We start from the raw sequence: 25,204 nt of genomic DNA on the forward strand, positions 1-25,204 counted from the left end.
GTTGGTTCGGGCATATTGCGCGACCCACTCATTCATCATGGTAAAGAAGGCTTGTTTATCCCCCTCACCTTGATTATTCGCAGATGACTGAGGTTCAACAGGCGGCGTCCCTTGTGCAGGAGCAGCCGCTACGCTCTCAACGTCATCCGCTAGGGTTCTCTCTACACCGGGATCCATTTACTAATCAAACAAAAACATTTCAACCGTCGAAGTCATCACACATTTAAACATTAACATTAAGGCATGTATAGCTAGACTCATACGCGCTATGGTAGTCCTAGAACCGACTAAACCATAGCTCTGATACCAATCAAATGTAACACCCCGAACCCGAAACTGACACCGGAGTCGAACACGAGGTGTTAACTGACTTTAACCCCTTATAAAATTTATTTTCCAGACACTGCCCAATCTGTGTACTAGTCGGTTTAAAAATCATATCTTGAGTTTTGTAACTCGGAAATCAGTTTCGTAATTTTTCCCAGAAACTAGACTCATGTGCCCATCTATGTATTTTTTTTCTAGAATTTTTGGTCGGGCCAATTAGTACAGTTTATTAGTCAAAGTCTCCCAAGTTGCAGGGGTCAACTACACTGACCTTTGCCCATTACGACTTGGATATCTCCCTGCACGGGGCTTCAATACTGATGCCGTTTGTTTCTATGAAAACTAGACTCAGAGAGGAATCTGTACATATATGGTACGACCCCTAGTTATCTCTGGTTAATTTATAATGAATTTCCAAAGTCGGAGCAGGGAATCCAGAAACCGTTCTGGCCCTGTCCCACAAAAATCTGATTATCTCCTAATATTCTGCCCATATGATCTTTTCGTTACTTCCTCATGAAAACAGACTCATCGAGCTTCGATTACATAATTTATTCATCAATTAATTCCACTCCTACTATTTTTAGTGATTTTTCAATCTCATGACACTGCTGCTGCCAGCATCTGTTACGAAAGTAACTAGGTCCATTTCATGCCTACCCTTGATCCAACTCAATCGAACATTCGTGCCATTTTCGCATGGCTTAAAGTTTACATGCCAAAGTTCAAACACAACGTAATAGCTTATACATGCCAAAATGTTCTTCTAAGCCAACTAAGGAGAAAGTACCAAACTTGCTATCCGGTGTGATGACTTCGATGACGGCCTGACCCCGCAAAAATAGATGAGTCCAAGCAACCTATAATGGGTGACAAGGAAACACCGAGTCAGTTTATAACTCAGTAAGTCATAAGCAATGCACTACCATCCATCAATAACATTATCACAAGAGGAAACAAAATGGAACGAGACAATTTACTCCATCCATACCGAACCATACCATAGTTCCTCCAACCTATCGATTCAATTTCATATCAATTCATGCATTCACATTCCATATACTCATCAATAGGACATTGAAGCATTTTCATAAATCAATTTATTTTCGTTACAATCAAATGACTAAACGGCCTTTCACCCATCCTACGATAAATTTTATGTACGTGACTTCAAGTATATTTGTCACATAGGTTCAAACTTACCGAGCTCAACACCAAGTATAAGCATAGCACCTATTAGCCATGTACTCAAGACACTTACCCGATCCGCTGTCCGCGATCGACTCAATAGTGTCGCACACGTAGTGTCCATAATGATTCACGAATGTATATTGAGTCCGCACACTCAGTGCTATATAATCAACTCGCACACTTAGTGCTACGTAATCAAATCGCACACTTAGTGCTACATAGTCAAACTCGCACACTTAGTGCCGCATGGTCAATTCACACACTTAGTGCATCATATTCATTTCGCACACTTAGTGCAACATAGTCAAATCGCACACTTAGTGCTGTACAATTTAATCCCGCGCACTTAGCGCCAATCTCATGGTCATAAATGGTTATATCCGCACGTTTAGTGCCGAGATCAACAACTCAGTACATCTTACCTCTTTTCTTTTCATTCAACAATTTCATCATCACATACGTACATGCATATATATATGTATATTTATTCATTCCATTCAGCATCAATACATAAACATTATGACCATTTGAAATAATACCAACTACATGCTTAATGACTTACCTCGTGTTGGGTAAGATGGTTCCAACTCGGCTACTCGATGATCTTTTCTTTGCCTTTGCTCAATTCTCCTCCTTTAACTCCTTGAGCTTGATCAATAAATCAACTAGTTTAACCATCTTGCTAAACATTCATAATTCAATTACACATGCATATGTATGTTTGTATATTCAGCAACCATCCACACTAATTACCCATTTAGTCGATTACACACATAATTAAAGGTAACATCACGAATGGCATACTTATGTATATATATATGTATATATATACTTCGGAATGGGCATCACAATTAGATTTAACACCACCTTCATACTCAATTAGATGGCCGAATGCATGTGTATATGCACAATGTCAACTATAACATCATGTAAATCCACATATACTACATTTCTTATGTTCCACATCTTAATGCCCATTATACATAATCAAATTTAACATCATCTATATATTTACTCATATGGCCGAATATACATACCCCCATATAATATCATTTTCATTCCATTTAACACTTAATTCATCATAAATTTCCCCCTTTGCTCTCTTTTTTTCTTCATGGCCGAATGCTCCTTCTACTCCTTTTACCTTCACAAAGCATGAATTTCATCATCCAACTTACAAGCTTACAATCTCATGAAGTTTAACCTCATGGTGCCTATCAAACTCTCACTCATTAGCTTCTATCATAAACCTCCAACAACACCCAATAAACATATACTTTGGGGGTCTATGGTAGAACCAAGAAAGGAACTCATAGATATCAAGATGTGAGCAACTACCATTATTCATCTAAGTTTAGCATGAAACACAATCATCACCCTTATTAATCTTTTATAGCCGAAAACCATACTCACCCCCAAAATCGAAATTTCAACATGGTTTACAAAAATCACTTGATAACTCACTCAATATCAACTAAAATTTCAAAAGCTAGTACAAACTTCCTTACCTTAATAGTGACCTAAGATGACCGATTGCTTCACTCCCTTCTTCTTCCTTTCAATTCGGCCAAGAAGAACAAAAGAACGCAACTTGTTTTTCTTTCTTCCTTAGAACATTCGGCCAAGGGGAAGTGAAGAAAGATGGACACCTTTTTTTTTTCTTTGTTTTCTTTCTTACTCTCACGGCAATGGGGAGGGGAAGAAACAATTACACACATCCTTTCCTTTTTCCATTTCTTTATTCCCCATACTTCTTATTATATTTTATCCTACATACCTCACTAGGCCAACATGTTCCCAACATGTTTCCACCCATAGCATGGCCGGCCACTACTTATTAGGGGGGAAATTTGACATGCAAGTCCCCCCCTTTTTTCCACATGCACTAATAGGTCCTTACGCATTGACCTATCACATTTTAAAATTTTCTCACATAAGTCCTATTGACTTAATTCACAAGCAATCGACTAAATCGAAGCTTGAAATTTTCACACATTCATAATTACATATTCTAGACAATAAATATCACATTCAAACATTTCGGTGACTCGGTTTAACGGTCCCGAAACCACTTCCCGACTAGGGTCAATTTTGGGCTGTCACAAATGTGGACTTCTATAAGTATAAAAGAGGTTCAACTAGGCTTGGGAATTGAAGAAATTGAATAAATTTTATATTTCGAGCTTAGGGGCAAAAATTTAAATATGTTAAACTTTAGGGGCAAAAACATAATTTTTCCATAATATATTTTTGGATCACACAGAATAACATGACTAATAAATGAGCTAAATTTGATATTATACATCAAGAAAAATGAGATTTGGGCCTAGAACGAGGGAAAAACAAGTATTTGACGGTTAGGTCCTTTTCACCATTTTTAGTATCGAGGTAAGTTTGTATATGAATAATGCATATAATTGATATTATGAGCAAGTTTGATAATACCAAGACAACGAAGAAGTCCCGGTTGAACCTTAGCAATAGATAGGATACAAATGTCATGACATTAGGGTTATGTGTGATTTCGTGTAAGACGATTTTTTAGATATGGCATCGATATGTGATTTTGTGTAAGACCATGTTTGGGACATGGCATCGATATGAGACATCGTGTAAGACCATAGTTGGGCTATCGGCACCGATATGTGATCCCATGTAAGACCATATCTGGGATATGTCATTGGCTTCTTAATATCTGTATGATGTTTCCTAGATATCCTTTAGTATTCCAAGTGGTTCAACGGGTAATTCAAAGATTATGTCAAAGATGTGAAAAAGATATAACTGCGTTACGAGTTCATACACGTATGTACGTAAAGTTTATAAGCATTGGCTTCATGACTTATGAGTTCATAATCACTATGAAAGTGACATTAATTTCATCTTGTGAATAAGTATTTATGTTGATGATGTGTAAATTCATGGTAAATTCAGTTGAGATGTAACAGCCTAATTTTAGGCCTAGTCGGAATAGTGGTTTCGGAGCCACAAATCCAAGGTCGGAGAAATTATTTTAATATTATTTTATTTGTTATAGCATGATTATATGAGTGTTTGAAATTTTTGGTGAATTAATTTCAGTGATTGCATGCTTAATTTTGAAAAAGGACTAAATCCATAAAGCGTGAAAATTTTGTTCTACTAGCTAAATCTGTCAAGTAGCTATGGAACATTAAATTAGAGGTCTTTATTGAGTAAATAGACCACAAATTTGTTAATGGCTGAACATGGAGACAAAGAATTTGTAAGGTCAAATTTAGGTGAAATTTGGTGACTACTTTAACTAGAAATATAATAAAATAAGGATAAGCTTTCATCTTTTCCATTCTCTTTCTTCTCCACCGATTTTCTTTAAGAAAGAAGGCCATGGTAGCTTGAAATTTTCAGCAAATTTAGACTCTTGCAAGTAAGTGATTTTGATGGTCATTCTTGATGATTTTTGTATTTTTGGGGCCCTTGTAGCTTAAGCTAACTAATGGGGGGACTATTTTATAAAATAGTTGAGATTTTAGGGTTTTTCCATGAGAGTACTCATGTTGGTAGTTGAATTTTTATAGAAGAAAATGAATTTTGGTTGTTAAATAAACAACTTTAATGAAAGGGGTTTTCATTAAAATACTAAAAAGGGACCATTTTGTAAAAGTTTCAAAATGAGTAGTAAATGTGTGAAATAATTGAAATTGTGAGATGCTATAGGCTTAAAGTAGTTTTGGCTAGGCTTGGTTAATGTGGAAATTTGATGAAAATCGTTTTACGAGCCTAAGGGCAAAATCGTTATTTTGTGAGAGTGTAAGGGCAAAACGGTCATTTCGCCAAAATAAGAATTACGAAATCCGAACCTATATCGGGGGAAGACCCTGCTAGTAGACTTATTCAAACTAGTCGCCCATATTTTGTATACCGAGGTAAGTTGCACGTAAATATCACAATTCCATTGTTATTATGCATTAAATAATTAATATTGCATGAAATGTTCAATTTTGTTATGAATATGCATGTCGAGATTTGATGTGGTAAAACTCCTGGTTGAACCGTAGGAATAGATTGAATATCCATGTTGTGATACTAGGGTTGTGAGAGCTAGTGTAAGATCATATCTGGGACATGGTATCAGCCTCGATATGAGAGCTAGTGTAAGACCATGTCTGGGACATGGCATCGACCTCGATATGTGAGCTAGTGTAAGACCATGTCTAGGACATTGCATCAGCCTTGATATGTGAGCCAATGAAAGACCATGTTTGGAACATGGCATCGGCATTGATATGAGAGCTAGTGTAAGACCATGTCTGGGACATGGCATTGGCCTCAACATGTGGGCTAGTGTAAAACCATGTTTGGAACATGGCATGAGGACCGATATATGAGAGCCAGTGTAAGACCATGTCTGGGACATGGCATCAGCATCTGACCCTTTTGTATGAGGCTTATCCGGTATCCATCTATTTTTCCAGTGGACTCAATAGGTAATTTAAAGATTATATCATGATTGAGAATGTAACACCCCTCACCCTTATCCGACGCCGGGATAGGGTTCAAGGCGTTACTGGGGTTTCACATTCAGAAACATATTAAATCAAGTCACCGAGTTTCACTCAAATTTAAAACTTTTAAAACATGTACGTCTCGTCTCTTAAACAGGCCTTCGAGGCCAAAAACATACCTAGGGTACCTTGGAAAATTTCCTTTACTTTGAAGTGTCACACGCCCGTGTGGGTGGGGCTGTGTCATCACACATGCCCGTGTGGCTTGGGACACGCCTATGCCCCCAGCCCGTGTACAACACTGACTTTACCCTTATCATACAATTAGGGGAACACAGCCAAGACACATGCCCGTGTAGCCTGCCCGTGTACAAAATTGACTTAAAATTTTAGGTGTAGGGGACGCATGGCCATACCACACACCCATGGGAGTGGCCTGTGTGTCACACACGGCCTAGACACACACCCATGTGCCCAACGGTGTGGACCCTAATAGGCTATTTTTCAAGCCTTTGGTCACCCTTGTCAACACTTATACTTAATGATTATTAAATTCAAAGCAAAACATGATTATATTCTTATAAATGTTCTTGACAAAATTGATTGCGTAGAAACCTCATATCATTGGTTTCACACAGGCCAGGTTATTTCCCATCTTGTATTTACGGGTTTCCATGTCACTTTAACACATTAAAGATTGGCTCGTTCTTGTGACTCATTACTAATTGGAAAGAAACCATCATATATGAATATAAACATGCATAGAAATTTTGTAGGTCATAGCCTACTTCAAAATAAGCCAATCCCTATGGCCATATACAAAAACAAAAAAAAAGTATAGATATATCTGTACATGCCTTTATTTGGAAAATCAATTGACACATATAACAAAATACTCAAGAGTCATATACATGCCATTGAACAAAATAGAAATGTCTTTATACCAAAGTTGGTCTAGTTGATAGTGTGCTGACTCTCCAACTGTCTTCCAATCTTTACACGTCCTCGAGCTCCGTAAAACAGGGGAAAGGAGTGGGGTAAGTATTTACATGCTTAGTAAGCTCGAATAATAGGAAAGTAAACTTACCAAGTAATTAGCATACATCCATAATAGATAATGAAACCAACAAGTATGAAATGGTTCCCTGTCACATGCACTCAATCAAGGAGTTAGTCACATAACAAAGCACCATGTAATTTATTATAGACGAACTCATCATCCATTGTTTCATTGATATACATCATTCTCATGTTAATCCCATTGAGTTTCTAGGAAATCTCGATGGAATATCCATTAACCGTCAATTCATATGGATAATCATTTCAAGTGTGCACTCCCGTGAACCTCACATTTTATGGTGGGATTAGCAGTCCAGGCTAAATCCCCTATTTACAAAACTCATAAGGTGACGCCGGGATTGCTAGTCCAGGCTAAATCCCCTTATAACAACAAACACCTTTATTGAGCTTGGATCTGAATTACCGATCCAAGATAAATTCAGACCCTAATTGGAATACCCATCTGGCCAAAATCCATAATGCACATGTATTCTTCGGGAGGCTCGATCATCCAAAGGAACACCCGTCCGGGCTAGATCCTTTTTACAATTGAGATAAATGGATTACCCGTTCAGGCTAAATCCTTTCTACAACACATGCAGGATCTCAATTCACTTGTAAATCATGGTTTATCCATCGAATTACCTTTTTAAACCTCAACCGAGACATTTTTCAACATATCATTGTCAAAGATGCATTGCATGAAATTTTTATGTCATCAATAAATGCAAACATCATTCATTCACAAATCATATAATTAGGCATATTAGAAGTTTACTTTAAGTTATCCGAACTTACCTGGTATTCATTTCGATGTCATGTTTTGGTTATTCCGAAACATTTCGTTTTCCTTGATTGGCCTCCTAAATTTATTTCTCGGGGTCTATAACAACAGGATTAAATCATTAATACTCTAGATTATATTTTTCAAGTCTAAATTCCACCCCGATCTAAATGACTGCTGTGCCCCTAACCTTTCACATTTTTACGATTTAGTCCCTAGGCTCGTATAATGAAACACATGAAATTTCTGTCTTACCCAAGCCTAGCTGAACATTTTTTTTTCCTCTTATGGCAGCCCACCTTTTCCATTATTTTCACATTTCTACCACACATTTAACAACTTTTGGAAAAATGTCCCTTTAGGGGTTTTTCATGAAAATCACCTAGGAAAAGATGTTTAACACACATCCAACTTTCATATTCCTCCATAAACCGTAAAAATACAAGTAACTCATGCATGGGTAAATTTTTAAACATAAACCCTAGCATGAAATATGGGCAGAAATGGAGAGATCAAGCTACTGGGATCTCAAAAATGCAAAGAACATTAAAAACGGGGCTTGGGAGTACTTATTAATGAGCTTGAAAAGCTTGAAAACCCTTGCTATGGAGGGCTTGAGAATTTTACCTAGTACAAGGAAGAAGATGTCTAATTTTTGGTTCATTTTTCCCATTTTATTTCATTAAAATGCCAAATGACCAAAATGCCCTTAAGCCCTTTCTTTAAAATTTCATCCATGCAAGCCCATTTTTGTCCAAAAACTTAAAAATTGGGAAAATTATCTCCAAGGCCTTCTAATTTATAATCTAAAGAAATTTCATACAGATTGCTTCTAGAATCCAAGTTTTGCAATTTATTCAATTTAATCCCTAATTTCTAATTGGACACCTTACTCAAAGAATTTCTTCATGAAATTTTAACACATGCATATTCTCATACTCTAAACCTCGTAATAATCATAAAATAAATATTTGATGTCATATTTGTGGTCCCGAAACTACTATTCTGACTAGGCCTTACTTTGGGATGTCACATTTCTCCCCCCTTAGGGACTTTCATCCTCAAAAGTCTTACCAGTAAACAGGTTCGAATATTGGCTTCTCATGGTTTCTTTCGGCTCCTATGTAGCCTCTTCTACACCATGTCGATGCCATAAAACTTGTACTAAAGCCACATATTTATTCCTCAGCTGTTTAATCTCATGGGCCAAAATCTTAACCAGTTCCTCTCCATAGGTCATGTCCGGTCGAATTTCAATCTCTACTAGCGAAATCATATGAGAGGGGTCTGATTGATATCGCCTTAACATAGATACATGAAACACATTGTGAATCTTTTCTGATTCAGGTGGCAATTCCAAATGATAGGCTAATGGTCCAACTCTTTCTGTGATCTCGTACCGTTCAATAAACCGCGAACTCAGCTTGCCTTTCCGACCAAATCTCAACACTTTCTTGCATGGAGATACTTTCAAGAATACTTTATCTCCAACTTGGAACTCAATTTTCTTTCTTTTCAGGTCAGCATACGACTTTTGCCTATCCGATGTCGCTTTTAAGCAATCTCGTATCACTTTAACTTTCTCCTTAGTTTCCTTAATCAGATTAACTCCATGAATCTGACTTTCCTTGAGTTCTGTCCAGTACAATGGAGTTCGGCACTTCCTACCATATAAGGCTTCATAAGGTGCCATCTTCAAACTTGTTTGAAAACTGTTGTTATAGGCAAATTCTACCAACGACAAGTATTTTTCCCAACTACCCTGAAATTCAAGGATGCAACATCACAACATATCCTCAAGGATCTGAATCATTCGATCAGACTGACCATCAGTCGCAGGTGAAAAGCTGTACTAAAGCTCAAATTCATACCCAAGGCTTCTTGTAATTTCTTCCAGAATCTTGAAGTGAACCTTGGGTCTCTGTCTCAAATAATCGACAGTGGTACCTCATGTAACCTCACGATTTCAGAAATGTGTAAGTCGGCCAACTTATCAAGAGGATAATCTGTCCTTACCAAAATAAAATGAGCCAACTTCGTCAACTTGTCCACTACAACCTATATGGCATCTTTCTTTTTCAGAGTTAATGGTAATCTTGTCACGAAATCCATAGTAACTCTATCCCACTTCCATTCGGGGACCATCACAGGCTGTAACAAACCTGAAGGTACTTGAAGTTCAGTTTTAATTTGCTGACATAATAGGCATTTTGATACAAATTCACAAATATCTCTTTTCATACAGTTCCACCAGTACATTTTCTTCAAATCATTGTACATCTTGGTACTTCCCAGGTGAATTGACAAAACGACTATTATGTGCTTCTTGCAAGATTTTCTGTATAAGTTTATTGTCTTTGGGTACACAAACCCTATCTCTGAATATCAAACATCCATCCGAACTAATCCAAAAATCTGATTCAATACCTGACTCACATTGAGTTCTTTTAGCTTGCAAGTCTTCATCATTAGTTTAAGCATTATAGATTTCCTGAAGAAATGTCAGCCTAGCCTCTAGCTCTGCCAAGACTGAACCATCATCAAAAAATGCCAATCGAGCATCCATGGCCCTTAATGTAAACAAGGATTTCCTACTTAACGTGTCGGCGACCACATTCACCTTTCCCGGGTGATAGTCAACGATCAGATCATAATCCTTAATTAATTCTAACCATCTCCGTTGTATCAAATTTAATTCTTTTTGAGTCATTAAGTACTTCAAACTCTTGTGGTCTGTGAATATACGACAAGTCTCACCATATAAATAATGCCTCCAAATTTTTAAAGCAAAAACGATGGCGGCAAGTTCTAGGTCGTGTGTTGGATAGTTCTTCTTGTGTAGTTTCAACTGCCGCGAAGCATAGGCTATTACTTTGCCATCATGCATAAGTACACAACCCAATTTGTTTAAGGATGCATCACTATAGACCACAAACTCTTTTCCCAACTTAGGCAATACCAAAACAGGAGCTTCAGTCAGCAGTGTCTTTAACTTCTCAAAGCTTTGCTGAAACTTTTTCGTCCATTCAAATTTAACATCTTTTTGTAGCAATCTTGTAACACCCCTAACCCGAGGCCGTCGCCGGAGTTGAACACGAGGTGTTAACAGACTTCAAACCACTTATTAAAATTTTTCCAGACAAGCTGTCAATCTGCGTACTAGTCGCTTTAAAATCATATCTTGAGCTCTGGAACTCAAAATCCAGTTCCGTGAATTTTCCCTGAAACTAGACTCATATTCCCATCTACATATTTTTTTCTAGAATTTTTGGTCGGGCCAATTAGTACAGTTTATTAGTCAAAGTCTCCCATGTTACTGGGGTCGACTACACTGACCGTTGCGCATTACGACCTGGATATCTCCCTGTACAGAACTTCCATACTGATGCCGTTTATTTCTATAGAAACTAGACTCAGAGAGGAATCTATACATATATGGTATGACTCCTAATTATCTCTGGTTAATTTATAATAAATTTCCAAAGTCGGAGCAGGGAATCCAGAAACCGTTCTGGCCCTGTCCCACGAGAACCTGATTATCTCTTAACATACTGTCCATATGATCTTTTCGTTACTTCTATATGAAAATAGACTCATCGAACTTCGATTACATAATTTATTCATCAATTAATTCCACTCCTACTATTTTTAGTGATTTTTCAATCTCATGTCACTGCTGCTGCCAGCATCTGTTACGAAAGCAACTATGCCCACTTCGTGTTTACTCCTTGATCTAACTAATAATTCATCATGCATATCACAAATTATGATCATGACTAACCATGCCAAAGGCTAATCATTGTCAAACTTCCCCCTACTACACTATTTCCATATCATGAATTTTAACACCAAAATAATCAACCATGACGTATGGCATAAAAAGGTCGAATTATCAAGATTTGCGACCTAACGTATGAATCCAAACCCAACCGAACATTTATGCCATTTTCGCATGGCTAAAAGGTTACATACCAAAGTTCAAACACAACATAATAGCCTATACATGCCGAAATGTTCTCCTAAGCCAACTAAGAAGAAAGTACCAAAACTTGCTATCCGGTATGATGACTTCGATGACGGCCCGACCACGCAAAAGAGACGAGTCCAACCTAGTATGGGTGACAAGGAAACACCGAGTGAGTTTATAACTCAGTAAGTCATAAGCAATACACTACCATCCATTAATAACATTATCACAAGAGAAAACAAAATGGAACGAGGCTAGTTACTCCATCCATACCGAACCATACCATAGTTCCTCCGACCTATCGGTTCAATCTCATACCAAATCATGCATTCACATTCCATATACTCATCAATAGGATATTCGAGGCATTTTCATAAATCATTTTATTTTCGTTACAATCATACAACTAAACGGCCTTTCACCCATTCCACGATAAATCTTATGTACGTGACTTCAAGTATATTCGTCACATGGGTTCAAACTTACCAAGCTCAACTCCAAATATAGACATAGCACCTATTAGCCATGAGCTCAAGATACTTACCCGATCCGCTGTCCGTGATCGACTCAATAGTGTCGCACACTTAGTGTCCATAATGATTCAAGAACATATTAAGTCCGCACACTCAGTGCTATATAATCAACTCGCGCACTTAGTGCTACATAATCATACTCGCACACTTAGTGCTACATAGTCAACTCGCACACTTAGTGCTACATAGTCAAACTCGCACACTTAGTGCTACATATTCAATTCGCACACTTAGTGCTGCACAATTTAAACCCGCACACTTAGCGCCAATCTCATGGTCATAAATGTTTATACCCGCACATTTAGTGCCAAGATCAACTACTCAATACATCTCACCTCTTTTCTTTTCATTCAACACTTTCATCACCACATACGTACATGCATATATATATATTTATTCATTCCATTCAGCATCATTACATAAACGTTATGACCATTTGAATTAATACCAACTATATGCTTAATGACTTACTTTATGTTGGGTAAAATAATTCCGAGTCGGCTACTCGATGACCTTCGATTTCCCCTTGTTGGACGCCTCTCCTTTAGGTTCTTGAGCTTAAATAATACAAATAAGAGTATTCAATGTTTAACCCAATAACATGAATTTATTTATCACATTCGGCAATCACATATCATTAAATTTTCAAACCAAAATGTCATTATATGACCACATATACACATATCCATATACTTAAGCTCAATAATTATAATGTAATATCATGTACCCACTTTAAGTATATTGCCGAATATACTTAATCATACATACACCTAACCAAAACAATTTCCTAAAATCTTTATATCATTTATACACTAAGCCGAATACTCTCACCAAGTTCACCTATATTCTTCAACAATTCCTTCATTGATCAAACACATATTCGGCTAAAGAAATGGCAATTTTAGCAACCTTCGATTTAGTACTTAACTTTTACCACATATCAAATAACTCATTTCCTTACTCATGTGACCACGTATATTCGGTCATGCATACACACATAAAATCAATTTGGAGACTCTATCAATCCAACATACATTCGGCACCTTCATCCACCATTCTACCAAGCATGTAACATTCAAACACAACCAAACTCACATTCGGCCCTAGCTCATAACAAGGTAGCCGATTCTTTTTATAGTTCAAACACTCCTCTATCATCATTCACCTAACTTTAACATGAAACAACAAAACTCACCATTTCTCATCCAAATAACATGAACAACAACCATTTCTTGAACACTTTCTCATGACCGATTGCTCATGTTGCCAACAAGATTCAAGATTTGAACATGGGCTATTTAGAACTCAAGTCAATTACTAAAACATGCATGCATCTCAAGGACAACATCAAACATACCTTAGTCTAGCAAACCACCATAGCCGATTTTCTCAAGCTTTTCCCCTTCCTTTCTTTCCTCTATTCGGCCAAAGATGTTCAAGAATGAACACTTTTTTTTGTTTTCTTTCTTCAATTCACGGCAACAAGGGGGTATGGATGAGACCATATTATTTTTTTTTTCATCACCCTTCCTTTCATTATTTAATCACCATGCTCATTATTTTATTTTTCTTAACATACATCACTAGCATAACATGTTGGAGACATGTTTCCACCCATAGCATGGCCGGCCACTATGCTTTAGTTTGGCTAATTTGACATGCAAGGACAACACTTTCCCACTTTAATACTATTTGGTCCTTACTTATTTACCTATCATAATTTTCCAAGTCTTTCAACTAGATCCTTTCAAGCAAAATTCACATTCCTAATATAAAATTAAAACATCAAATTTTTGTACAAGTACTATCACACATATAAGATATGCAAATAAAATTTTAACTAAATTTTATGACTCAGTTTTGTGGTCCCGAAACCACATTCCGACTAGGGTCGAATTAGGGCTGTTACAAATCTCATCATCGGAGTTGCTATCATGGAGAATCCTTTCACAAACCTTCGATAGTAACAGCCTAAGCCCAAAAAGCTTCTAACCTTGGTTACATTTTTAGGTTGTTTCCACTCGACGATAGCAAAAATTTTACTTGGATCAACTCGGATGCCTTAACCGGAAACAATATGACCCAAAAATCTGACTTCTTGGAGCCAAAATTCACTCTTGCTAAATTTAGCATACAGTTACTTTTCCTGCAAGGTCTGTAGCACAGTTCTTAGGTGCTTCGCATGTTCTGTCCCATCTTTGGATAAATCAAGATGTCGTCAATGAACACAACGGCAAACTTATCCGAGTATGGCCGAAAGATCCTATTCATTAGGTCCATAAATGCGGTCGGTGCATTCGTTAACCCAAACAGCATGATGAGAAATTCATAATGACCGTACCTCATTCTAAAAGCTATTTTAGGTGTATCCGATTCTTTAACTTGCAGTTGATAATAGCCAGACCTTAAGTCTATCTTTGGAGAACACGGTGACTCCTTTCAACTAGTTAAACAAATCATCGATCCTTGGCAAAGGATACTTATTTTTGATAGTTACCTTGTTCAATTGGCGATAGTCTATACATAACCTCATCGAGCCATCTTTCTTCTTTACAAACAGTACGGGGGTACCCCAAAGTGAAAAACTTGGTCTTGCAAAACCTTTATCTGTCAGCTCTTGCAACTGGGCTTTTAACTCTTTCAGCTCGGTTGGTGTCATTCTGTACAGAGCAATTGAAATGGGAGCTGTTCCTGGCACCAATTTAATGCCAAACTCTATCTCCCTTTCAGGAGGTAATCCGGGTAATTCTTCTGGTAATACATCTGAGTACTCACATACTATCGGCACAGACTCAATCTTCAACTCTATCTCCTTAGTGTTCAATACAAATTCAAGGTAGGCTTCATACCCTTTTCTCATATACCTCTGAGCAACCATTGTCGTGATTACAACCAGTGGCGTACCCAATTCTCTTAAATCAACCCATAGAATCTCACCATCTGGGCATTTCAATTTAATATACTTTCTACCAAAATTTACAGTTACATCATGCAGGGCTAACCAATCCATACCAAGTATTACATCAAATTCATCAAATGGTAACAACATAAGGTTAGCCGGAAAATAATGACCTTGAATCGTCAAAAGACAACTCTTATAGACTTTATCAACCATGACTGATTTGCCTAGTAGGTTCGACACCCTAATAATAAATTTTGTAGGTTCAATGGGTATATTGATACTAGATACCAATCTCATGCAAATATATGAAGGCGTCGACCCTGGGTCAATTAAGGCAATAACACATGTATTGAAAAGAGAAAAAGTACCCGTGATGACGTCAGGAGTAGAGGCTTCCTGTAATGCCCCGTACCCGAGACCGTTGCCGAAGTCGAACACGAGGTGTTAATGGACTTAATTCATTACTTAAACAGCTCATACAATTCATTTTAAAATTTCCAGACAAGCTGGCTAACTGCATCACAGTCGCTTTAAAAATCATATCTCGAGTTCCTTGAAATCCAATTCCGTAAATTTTTCCTGAAACTAGACTCATATATCTATCTACTAATTTTTTTATAGAATTTTTGGTCAGGCCAATTAGTACAGTTTATTAGTTAAAGACTCCCCTATTTAAGGGTTCAACTACTCTGACCTCTGTGTATTACGAATTAGATATCTCCCTGTACAGGCTTCAATGACTATGCTGTTTGTCTCTAATAAAACTAGACTTAATAATGAATCTATACATATAAAGCATGACTTCTAATTATCTTTGTAAAATTTATGGTGAATTTCCAAAGTCAGAATAGGGGATCCAGAAATCGCTCTGGCCCTGTTTCACAAAAATTTAAACATCTCATAAAATATAGCTCATATACCTGTTTCGCTTCTTCCATATGAAAATATACTCATCAAGATTCGATTCCATAACTTATTCATTATTTAATTCCATTTCTACTATTTTTAGTGATTTTTCAAATTCACGTCACTACTGCTGTCTGAATCTATTTTACGGTAAATTTTACCTATTTCATGGTTTCCATGGATTAGCTAGTAATTTGACATACATAACACCAAATATGATCATGATTAGCCATTCCAATGGCTGCTCATTACCAAGCATTTCCATACCACTCAATAACCATATTATAAGACCATATATACAAAATGATTATAATGTTATACATGCCATACTCAAAATATACAAGCCATTATGCCAAGATGGTATACGGATAGTGTGAGCGAGCCTCCGACCGTTCCCAATTTTCGAGCTGGCTTGTCAAAACTACAAGGAATGAAAAGGAGGGAGTAAGCATAAATGCTTAATAAGTTCACATGTAAATAGCAAGTAACATAACCATATCAGCAAACATAAAACATCATTTGCATAATCATCACCAAGACATTCATATCACATTTTCATTTATCATTTTACCATATTGTTGTTATATCGATTTTTCAACCCGAGGGTTAAGTACATACCTGTTCAAAGTACCCATTTCACAACACTTAACAATACGTCCCTTTCATCTTGAGTATTCCTCCATTTCAGTAGAACTTTACCCGTTGAACACATCGGAATATAATTCGGATACATGGAAAGTTTGCACATAAGTGCCACATATGTAGCCAAGCTACCATGTAACCCACCCATAGGTGAACTCGGACTCAACTCAACGAGCTCGGGCGTTCGCATCCATAAATGAACTCGGACTCAAGTCAACAAGCTCGGATGCCTAGTTACATCTCTCGAACTCGGGCTCAACTCAACGAGTTTGGACATTCGCATCCATAAGTGAACTCGGACTCAACTCAACGAGTTTGGATGCTCAACCATCCTAGTGACATGTCACTTGTATCCTAATCTATTCCTAAGGTTCAAACGGGATTTTCCTTGAACACATCTCCTTGCCATCTTCCGTAAAATACCGAAACCAATACTCGGTAGTACTTTAAATTTAACAATAAATACACATAATTTGCATTTTATTCGAAAATAACCACAAAGCATAATATTTCATGATAATAATCAGCATCATATCATATAAACAACATTAAATTGCTTAAAATGAAAATCATGTTACTACATTTACACATGAACTTACCTCGTATGCAAAAATAGCTACTTTTACCATTTCATCCACAACTTGGTATTTTCCCCATTTTAGCCCGAATTTCAGTTTTCCTTGCTCTATCATTTAAAATATAGTCTAATTAGGACTCACATTATTCAAATTGACCCAAAATCATATTTTGGAAAAATTACAATTTTGCCCCTAAACTTTTGCATATTTACACTTTTTCCCCAAAGCACGTAAATTAAACTTCAGCCTATTTTCTTATGTTTTATGACATGCTGATCATTTTTCCCTTCTATGGAAACATCAAATTCTCACTCTAACATGTACTTATGACTATTAGGTATTTTTACCGATTAAGCCATTTTGCTTGTTTTCACTTAAAACCGAGCACAAGTTGTCTAACATAATTTAAAACCTCATATTCTATCATAAAACACCAAAATACAAAAATTTCACCTATGGGTATTTTTCCAAATATAAACCCTAGGTTAAATTATTGCTAGCATAAGCTAAATCGAGCTACCGGGACTCCAAAAACGTAAAAATCATTAAAAACGAGGCTAGAACGGACTTACAATTGAGCTTGGAAGCTTGAAAAACCCTAGCCATGGTTTCTCCTTGCTATATTCGGCCATGGGGTTGAAGATTAGCAAAATTGGCTTTTAATTTTGTATTTTAATTCATTTTACCCCTAAATGACCAAAATGCCCTTACTACTAAACTTTCCAAAAATTCCATCCATGTCCAATTTTTGTCCATAGACTTAGAAATTGGTAAAATTTCTATTTAAGACCTCTTAATTAATATTTCAAAACAATTTCATACTAGAAACTTCTAGAATGCAAGTTTTGCAAATTATTCGATTTAGTCCCTAATTTCAATTTAAGCACTTTATGCATAAAATTTCTTCACGAAATTTTCACACAATCATGCAATCATATCATAGACCTTAAAATAATCATAAAATAATTATTTCTATCTCGGATTTTGTGGTCACAAAACCACTATTCCGACTAGGCCCAAAATCAGGATATTACACTTCCTCTTGAGCGCGTATCGCATACGTTCTTACTGGGGCTCGAGCCTTTGGTTTTGCAGCATCTTTAGCTGCAACTCGACTGCCACTAGCACTTCTAGGATATCTTTGAGGTCTACCCCATGAAATGGGAGTACTCGACTTCGAGGCTATTTCCACTTCTTTTTCAATTCGTTCTGGGTAGTCTCTAAGAAAGTGGTCAAGATAACCACATTGAAACATGCACCACTCTTCATTCGGCACTCTCTGAAGTGAAATTTGTTTTAACTCTTACACTTCAAATTTTGATTATCTACACTCCTCACACTAGTCACCATCGGGGAGGAAGACTTCTGGCTTCGTTGTTTAGAGCCTCTTGCTCTACCCAAATATGCTACCGATGAAGTGGACTGGCTTCACTGTTTAGAGCCTCTTGCTCTACCCGAATATCCTACCGATGAAGTGGAGCGTTCATTTTGGCTCTTTGATTTCTTTGTGGGAAATGAGAGTGTTTTACCTCTGGACCTCTTACTTGCAACTCGAGCCTCTCTCTTAGCCTGCTTTCTTTCATTATTAAGCTCATCAACCTTCTTAGTCCGATCAGCCAATGTGGCAAACTCCCGTATTTCAAGGATCCCAATCAACAATTTGATTTCCTCATTCAAACCTTCCTCGAAGCGTTCACACATTTCTGACTCAGTTTGGACCCATTCAGTTGCGTACTGACTTAGCTTTACAAACTCTCTTTTGTATTCTGCTACAGTTTTATTCCCCTGCTTGAGTTCCAGGAACTCCTTTCGTTTCGAGTCTAAAAACCTTTGGCTAATGTATTTCTTCCTAAACTCTGCTTGGAAGAAATCCCAAGTGATATTTTCCTTTGGCACTACCGAGGATATAGTCTTCCACCAGTGGTACGCAATATCCTTCAGGAGGGACACGGCACACTTTAAACACTCCTCGGGTGTGCACGATAATTCATCTAACACTTTCATAGTATTCTCAACCCAGAACTCGGCTCTTTCAGCATCGTCCTCGATCTTATCTCTAAATTCCTCGGCCCTATACTTTCTAAGCTTATCTACAGGGGCCTTACCAATTCTTACCGGTGCCATACCTCGTGGCAAATCCTTATCAGGTTGGTTAGGGGGCGGGGGAGGTCGTGGTATGTTGGGGCGATTCCTTAAGTAATCCCCAGACCATTCATCCATCATATCAAAGAAGGCAGCTCGGGCCTCTTCCCGGCCTTCTCACATAAGCCTTCTACTACTACTAGATATAGCTCATTGTACGGAAGTTGGAGCGTGGCTCTCAGCTCCCTCAGACTCTTTTTGTGCTTGATTGGAAGACATTTACTATATTCAAAACAATCTAAATAGTTAGGAGATGTCACACTATCAATACTCGAAAAATGGCATGTATAGCAAACCTCAATGCTCTTTACGGTAGTCCTAGAACTGACTAAATCGTAGCTCTGATACCACTAACTTTTACACCCTTCACCCTTATCCGACGCCGAGATAGGGTTCAAGGCATTACCGGTGCTTCACATTCACAAACATATTAAATTAGGTCACTGAGTTCCACTCAAATTTAAAACTTTTCAAACATGTACATCTTGTCCCTTAAACAGGCCTTCGTGGCCTAAAACATACCTAGGGGCAGTTCGGGATAAAACCAGGGACATTTAATAAACTTTGGGTACCTTGGAAAATTTCTTTTACTTTCAAGTGTCACACGCCCATGTGGGTGGGGCTGTGTGATCACACACGCCCGTGTGGCTTGGGATACACCCGTGCCCCTAGCCCGTGTGCAACACTGACTTTAACCTTATCATATAATTAGGGGCACACGACCAAGACAACACTGACTTAAACTTTTAGGTGCAGGGGACACATGGCCATACCACAAACCCATGGGAGTGGCCTGTGTATCACACATGGCCTAGACACACGCCCGTGTGCCCAACTGCATAAACCCTAATAGGCTATTTTCCAAGCCTTTGGTCACCCTTTTCAACACTTATACTTAATGATTATCAAATGCAAAGAAAACCATGATTATATTCTTATAAATGTTCTTAGCAAAACTGATTGCATAGAAACCTCATATCATTTGTTTCACACAAGCCAGGTTATTTCCCATCTTGTTTTTATGGGTTTCCATGTCATTTTAACACATTAAAGATTGGCTAGTTCTTGTGACTCATTTCCAATTGGAAACAAACCATCATATATGAATATAAACATGCATGGAAATTTTGTAGGTCATAGCCTACTTCAAAATAGACAACTGAAACCACATGAGAAAAATTATCTGACTCACGACGTAGAGTTAGTAGCCATAGTGTTCACATTGAAGATTTGGAGACACCATTTTTATGGCGAAAGATGCCGAGTATTCACCAACCATAAAAGTCTAAAGTATTTGATGACTCAGAATAAACTGAACCTATGGCTTGAGCTCATAAAAGACTACGAACTGGTGATCGACTATCACTCGGGGAAGGCCAACGTGGTTGCTGATGCTTTGAGTAGGAAGTCATTGTTTGCTTTGAGAGCTATGAACATTCAATTGTTAGTAACCTATGATGGTTCAATTTTAGCCAAGTTGAGAGCGAAACCAATGATTTTGCAAGAGATCTGCGAAGCTCAAAAAGGTGATAAAGAATTGGAAGCTAAGATAACTCAGTGCGAGACTGGTATAGAATCAAATTTTCGGATTGGTTCAAATCGTTGTTTAATATTTTGAGATAGAATTTGTGTACCCAAAGACGATGAGATTATTCAAAAAATTTTGCATGAGGTACATAGCAGTTGTATGTCTATCCATCCGGGTAGTATGAAAATGTACAATGAATTGAGGAAAATGTGTTGGTGGTCGGGAATGAAGAGAGACATTTCAGAGTTTGTCTCTAAGTGCCTAATTTGTCAGCAAGTGAAAGCCGAACACCAAATACCTTTGGGTTTACTTCATCCTATGATGGTCCCTGAATGGAATTGGGACTATATTACTATGGATTTCGTGACCGAGTTGCCTTGCACGCTAAGGAAGAAAGATGCTGTATGGGTTGTGGTTGATAGCTTGACAAAGTCAGCTCATCTTATACCAGTGCGTATGGATTATCTCCTTGAAAAATTGGCTGATTTGTGAGACTTCACGAAGTTCCCTTGTCAATTATTTTGGATAGAAATCTAAGGTTTACCTCGCGGGTTTGGAAAGAGTTACAAGAAGCTGTGGGGACAAAATTGAGTTTTAGCACGGCTTTCCATCCTCAAACTTATGGTCAGTTGGAGAGAGTAATTCAGGTTCTTGAAGACATGTTGCGGTGCTGTGTCCTTGAATTCCAAGGCAGTTTAGAAAAGTATTTACTACTGGTAGAGTTCGCCTACAACAATAGCTATCAGTCGAGTTTGAAAATGGTGCCTTATGAGGCTTTATAAGGGCGTAAGTGCCGAACACCTTTGTATTGGACCGACTCAGAGAAAATCAGATTCATGGGGTTAACTGAGTCAAAGAGACCGAAGAGAAAGTAAAGGTAATTCGTGACTGTTTAAAGGCCATTTTGGATAGACAGAAATCTTACGTGGACTTGAAAAAAAAGAAATTGAGTTTCAACTCGGTGATAAGGTGTTTTTGAAAGTATCCTCGTGGAAGAAAGTCGTTAGATTCAGTAAGAAAGGAAAATTAAGTCCACGTTTTATTAGACCTTATGAGGTGACTGAGAGAATTGGATTGGTAGCTTATCAACTAGCCTTGCCATCTGAATTAGAGAAGATCCACAATGTTTTCCATGTGTCGATGTTGCGCTGATACTGTTCTGACCCTTCGCACGTTCTTTCACCTGCAGAGGTTGAGATTCGATCAAACATGACTTATGTTGAAGAGCTGGTTAAGATTTTGGATTGGGAGGTTAAGCAACTGAGGAACGAGAGTATAGCACTTGTAAAAGTAGTATGACATAGACATGGGATTGAAGAAGCCACATCGGAGCCCGAGGAGACTATGAGAAATCAACACCCAAACCTTTTTAACTGTAAGATTTTTAGGGACGAAAATCCTTAGGGGGAGAATTGTAACAGCTCGATTTTGGGCCTAGTCAGAATAGTGGTTTTGAAACCACAAATTTGAGGTTAGAGAAATTATTTTAATATTATTTTATGTGTTATAGCATGATTATATCAGTGTTTGAAATTTTTGGTGAATTAATTTTAGTGATTGCATGCTGAATTTTGAAAAAAGGACTAAATCGCATAAAGTACGAAAATTTTGTTCTACTAGCTAAAGGAGTCAAATAGCTATGGATCATTAAATTAGAGGTCTTTATTGAGTAAATAGGCCACAAATTTGTTAGTGGCTGAACATGGAGACAAAGAATTTGTAAGGTCAAAGTTAGGTGAAATTTGGTGACAAATTTGAGTAGAAATATAATAAAATAAGAATAAGCTTTCATCTTTTTCATCCTCTTTCTTCTCCATCGATTTATCTAAGAAAGAAGGCCATGGAAGCTTGAAATTTTCAGCAACTTTAGACTCTTGCAAGTAAGTGATTTTGATGGTCTTTCTTGATGATTTTTGTATTTTTGGGGCCCTTGTAGGTTAAGCTAACTAATGGAAGGACTATTTTACAAAATAGTTGATAGTTTAGGGTTTTTCCATGATAGTACTCATATTGGTTGCTAAATTTTTATAGAAGAAAATGAATCGTGTTTGTTAAATAAACAACTTTGTGAAAGAGATTTCATGAAAACACCAAAAAGGGACCATTTGTAAAAGTTACAAAATGAGTAGTAAATGTGTGAAATAATTGAAATTGTGAGATGCTATAGGCTTAAAGTAGTTTCGGCTAGGCTTGGTTAATGTGGAAATTCGATGAAAAATGTTTTACGAGCTTAAGGGCAAAATCGTAATTTTGTGAGAGTTTAAGGGCAAAACAGTCATTTTGCCAAAATAAGAATTATGAAATGTCTTAATTAATGTGATGATTAAATTAGTGAATTTTATCATTATAGATCAAGAAATATGAAATCCGAACCTAGACCAGGGGAAGACCAAGTTAGTAGACTAATTCAAACTAGTCGCCCATATTTTGTATACCAAGGTAAGTTGCACGTAAATATCACAATTCCATTGTTATTATGCATTAAATAATTGATATTGCATGAAATGTTCAATTTTGTTACGAATATGCATGACGAGATTTGATGTGGTAAAACTCCTCGTTGAACCGTAGGAATAGATCGGATATCCAAGCCGTGATACTAGGTTTGTGAGAGCTAGTGTAAGACCATGTTTGAGACATGGCATCAACCTCGATATGAGAGCTAGTGTAAGACTATGTATGGGACATGGCATCGGCCTCGATATGTGAGCCAGTGTAAGACCATGTCTAGGACATGGCATCGGCCTTGATATGTGAGCCACTATAAGACCATGTTTGGAACATGGCATCGGCATTGATATAAGAGCTAGTGTAAGACCATGTCTGGGACATGGCATCGGCCTCAACATATGGGCTAGTGTAAAACCATGTTTGGAACATGGCATGAGGACCGATATATGATAGCCAGTGTAAAACCATGTCTGGGACATGGCATCAGCATCTTACCCTTTTGTATGAGGCTTATCGGGTATCCATCTATTTTTCCAATAGATTCAACGGATATAATTTAAAGATTATATCATGATTGAGAAAAGTTATGATTATATTGCAAGTGGTACAGGTACATACACGAAACTTATAAGAATGAGCTCAGGTTATGTATATGAATAGTAAGGATGAAAATGAGTAAGTTATGTCTGTAGTCATTCGAGAATCTTGTGCGAGTGTATGATATGTTATCAGTATGGTGCTACTTGGTAAAGCGATGTTAATTATTTACTTGTAACTTACTAGGCTTTATGCTTACTTCCTCTCTTTTCCATTTATCTTATAGTGCCACCAAGCTATCTCGAGAATCAAGGGACATCGGAGGCATTGATTACACTATCACCTAAAGTTTTTTTGGTATAATTAGCTTAAATGTTTTCAGCGTGACATGTATAAGGACTTGGTCTTTTGTTTAGTGTCATGTTGGTTTAGCCACCAGTGTTGGCTCATACAGATGTGATATTCATTTTGTATAGGCTATTGATGTTGGCTAATATTTATTATTATTAAATGCATTTGATGAAAATTCTCATGGATGTGTTTGTTGCATGGTTTGTGTTGATAAGTAGGAGATCTTGTATGTGATAGAAAATAGCTTGGAAATGATGTATGGATGCCTAGGTATTGGCTGATATGGTCATATGTTTATGTGGTATTGGTATTGTTTGATATTTCTGTAGGTGGGTGTAAGTAAGGGTGACAAAAAGGCTTGGCAAAAAGTGTAACACCCCAAATCCGGCCCAGACGTTATGGCCAGATCTGACGTGTCACATGGACTTACGACTTAGTATGCATTCGTTGGTTTAAGTGATTAGGGTGGTCTTTGTAAAAACAACGGTTGAATGAAAAGCTGGTTTATCAATCTTTAGGCTATCCATTTGTTGTGCTTGTTGAGTCTTGGAAAACGTTCATTATTTTTGAAAACTCGCGCAGCCTAACACTAGCAGTTTCGACATAGTATAAATATAGTCAGAAAATAAAACCATAGTGGAAAAAGAAATTTAAATAGCGGCCTTATTACAACTTAAAACTCAAAATTAAATTAGAATATAAAATAATAAAAATAAACTAACTTAGAAAAACCAACTTTGCAGATGATGTGGCCACTTTGAGTCCCTCACAGCTCCAAGCCCACTGTGGTTGGGGATTTCCTGCAGAGATGAAAATAAAGGG

This window comes from Gossypium hirsutum, chromosome A10 (assembly GCF_007990345.1).
Source record: "Gossypium hirsutum isolate 1008001.06 chromosome A10, Gossypium_hirsutum_v2.1, whole genome shotgun sequence".
Classification (NCBI taxonomy): domain Eukaryota; kingdom Viridiplantae; phylum Streptophyta; class Magnoliopsida; order Malvales; family Malvaceae; genus Gossypium; species Gossypium hirsutum.